The sequence below is a fragment of the Cucurbita pepo genome, chromosome 6 (genome assembly GCF_057944985.1).
Source record: "Cucurbita pepo subsp. pepo isolate OVF chromosome 6, ASM5794498v1, whole genome shotgun sequence".
NCBI classification, from domain to species: domain Eukaryota; kingdom Viridiplantae; phylum Streptophyta; class Magnoliopsida; order Cucurbitales; family Cucurbitaceae; genus Cucurbita; species Cucurbita pepo.
The window spans coordinates 8,480,999-8,483,564 of NC_141803.1; the positions used below are offsets into that span (position 1 = coordinate 8,480,999).

Consider the following 2,566-nt stretch of genomic DNA (forward strand, 5'->3'; position numbering starts at 1 on the left):
ATGTAATTATAAGTTAAAAGATAACACAATATTTTAGTTATGTTAAACACATAATAGCATTAATAAAAACGCTATATAATCAACTTCATACTTTATTATAGCATTTATTATAGCTACAAAAAAACGCTATAAAATGTCCCAGACTTTTAATAACATGGGTTGTTACGACGTACGAAAAAAACTATAAAAAGTCTATAATAGCATTTTTCGTAAGCTATTGTATTCATGGTTTCTTGTAGTTAAACTCCTCACTTCAGCACCATGGTTGGACAAGACCAACCTATTACTACCTCAACCTTCACCAGATCTATAGCAATGAGGTCTTTAGACGATGGACAATAGATTAAGAAAGTAGGTGACATTAGAACACGAGTAGGCGCCAATCCTCGAGTTTGTGAAGGAGAAAAATCAAATGAATACACAATGGGATGTGAGGAAATAATTTTTGAGTGAGTTTGTTTATTCATTGAGTTGAAAAATTAGTTTATGGGTTGAAGTTTGAATAGTTAACATTGGCATTTGAATGGATTTTATTAAGGATTCAAAGAAACAATCAACTCCAAATGACTGGGATGATAGGGACCATTTAAAATGTTAGTTAACCTCTTTTTTTTTTTTTTTTTTTATTCTTACAAGTCTTAAAAATTAGTTGAAAAGTCAAATGAGAGTTTCTATTTATATAAAAATATAATTAATACTCCCTAGTCCTTTTAATAATTTACATATCTTACCTAGTTTGTCCTATATAACTTATTCCTTAATTTAATACAAGGCATGTCTTTTTTAAGAAAATTGATTAATAGATTATAATTATTTTGTATTATTTTTTATGAACAATTTCTAATATCCCAATTTAATTAAAAATGTTTATAAATTTGGAAAGACTCCAATCAAATAAAATGAAACCAAAATTATTAATTGATTTAATTTCGTTTTTTTTAAGTATAATCCAACCATATTCTTGTTAAGAACAGAAAACTGAAAAGATTAGAGGGAGAAATCTCACGTTCTATTGAAGAATTAAATTGGCTATTATATAGCGTTGCAGAATACATCAAAAACAAATGATACGATAGACTAAATCTGTTATGACTAAATCAAATCTAATTCAAATAACTAAATCAAATCTAATCGAAATAACTCAATCAAATCACAATTCCTCTCTTAAATTGAACACAAATAGTAATCAGTTTATATCTACGATCTCATAACAAACTTGAACACAAGTAGGAATCAGTTTATATCTAAGACCTCATAACAGACTTCCACCAGACTTCCACAGTAATTTCATCAATTCCCATGTGCCATTTCTGTTTATGGCTTCCATTCCTAGATCCATGGCTTTCCTCCATTTCTCCTCTTCGATGCGTCTTTAAATCAATGTGTCTTCAAAGTTTACAAAGTTTAGAGGATAAGTAGTGGTAAACATGGCCGAGTGAGCTTCATCATCTTCTTCACAAAAATCTTTTGCAATCAATACTAGTGGTCTCCTATTCATTGCCTTATTCGAGCTAGGAGAGCTTGCTTTAGCCAAAGAGCTAGAGGAAATATTTTCTTCTGCTGTATTTTCATTTGACGCTTCTATATCATAGAGTCTGTAAGCTTATGACTCATTACTAACTTCCAACAAAACACAACTCAAACTCTTATCATCTAGCTTAGTTCTCTGAGTTGCCTCCTATTTTTGTCTCTGAATCATCTCAAGCTCATGATATCGTTCTTCTTCTTTCCGCTGCAGCTCCAGAGCTAATCGTCGCTGAGCTTCTTCTATCCTTCTCCTATTCTCTTCTAGCATTTTATCTAGCTCTTCTCTCTCTTTCCGTGCGTGTTCGTCTTTTTGTCTTGCAGCAATAAGAGCAGCTTCTCTCTTTCTCAAGCTGCACATCAACATCATGAAACAACTTATTGCGACCTTCCTCTGTTCGTCTCCGTATTTCTAATTTAGTCTCTTTAGAGTTTAGCCTTTCTTCAAAATTTTTCTGAATTAATTCTTTCATCCTTCTAGCTGCATCTTTCTCTAACTTCTTCAACTCTGCTTCACGCCTTTTCTTCTCTTCTTTCTCTTTCTTAAGATTCTCTATGGAATGTTTCTGATCAATGGATGCACGACTAGGACTAGAACTAGACGATTTGGGGAAAGAAGATAATGAGGAAGACCTACTTCTCCTGGAACAAGTAGTGGAATGATAGGGGAAGGACTTGGGTCCCTTCTGCTTCTCCGACCATGGCGATAGGACTTGGAGCGAGGAGTGTACGACGGAGACCTTGAAACACTACTCCCCATAAGTTTCAATTGAGTTTGAACGGTTGCTACAGGTTGAGATATAGCATGCAATACGAACATTCGATACAAAGACATCTTTGTCTCCATGATTAAGCGTCTCTCAAGATGAAACGCCTTGCACGTTCCATTTTGAAACAAAATGCTAAGCCCCTTTGCTTGCAATTTCCCAATACTCAGCAGATTGTTCTTTAGCTCTGGCACATAGAACACTCCTGTGATTATCAATATGATTCCATTCACTTGCAGCCGTACATTACCCTTTCCCATTACATCCATGCTTGA

General features: G+C 33.9%; 1 pseudogene; it reads right to left on the minus strand.

Moving 5' to 3' along the window:
• Positions 1 to 1,603: 1,603 nt before the first annotated feature.
• Positions 1,604 to 2,284, minus strand: LOC111784134 (uncharacterized; annotated as a pseudogene).
• Positions 2,285 to 2,566: the final 282 nt, after the last annotated feature.